Source organism: Carcharodon carcharias, chromosome 11 (genome assembly GCF_017639515.1).
Source record: "Carcharodon carcharias isolate sCarCar2 chromosome 11, sCarCar2.pri, whole genome shotgun sequence".
In the NCBI taxonomy this organism is placed as follows: Eukaryota; Metazoa; Chordata; class Chondrichthyes; order Lamniformes; family Lamnidae; genus Carcharodon; species Carcharodon carcharias.
The window spans coordinates 25,288,306-25,288,937 of NC_054477.1; the positions used below are offsets into that span (position 1 = coordinate 25,288,306).

Sequence of the window (632 nt, forward strand, 5' to 3'; positions counted from 1 at the left end):
CAAAGGAGGTGCCTCCCCTCCCTTCCCATTTTAACTTGAGTTGTTGAAAGAATGGGCTGGGTTCCTTCATTCTGCCTTCCCCAGCTGCATGTATTTTTTTTTAAGTCCTAATAATGGCTTTATTTAACTTAAAATATTATTCATTCATTTACAATGGAATGCAGGTCCAGATTCAGAGTTCAGATGTTGTATCCAATCAGGCTTCTTCGGCCAATGACCTCACCAATGTAAAACCGCATTGAATTCCTGTGGTCACAAGTTCCTAAGGGCGTCCTATCATGTGCTATTTTTCTTTTTGGAGCGCCGAGACAAAAGATCACCAGCAGCTCCAAGAAACAAAAATGGTGCTTCTGAAATCTCTTGCTATCGAATCCGCACGGATAAAGCGCAAGCACCTTGTCCATGTGTTATTGGAAACAAGCCCTTAATTGGCCAGTTAAGGGCCTCAATAGGCCACTGGTGTGCTGGCTGGTTGATGCTTTACCTGCCCACCGTATTATGGGGAACAACTCGGGGCTGGAGGGTGTGGGGGTTGGGGGGTGGTGGGGCAATGGGCAAGAAGGCGGTGGGCTAGCCACTCATTTTATTTTACTTGCTCCCCGCCATCACTGCCTGCAAATACATCAGTGGGG

At 47.0% G+C, this 632-nt stretch overlaps 1 non-coding gene across 1 annotated transcript; it reads right to left on the bottom strand.

The window, feature by feature from the left end:
• Positions 1-296: 296 nt before the first annotated feature.
• On the bottom strand, positions 297-429 carry LOC121284506. The gene has a single exon (XR_005944489.1). It is a non-coding gene; the product is annotated as a U11 spliceosomal RNA (small nuclear RNA).
• Positions 430-632: the final 203 nt, after the last annotated feature.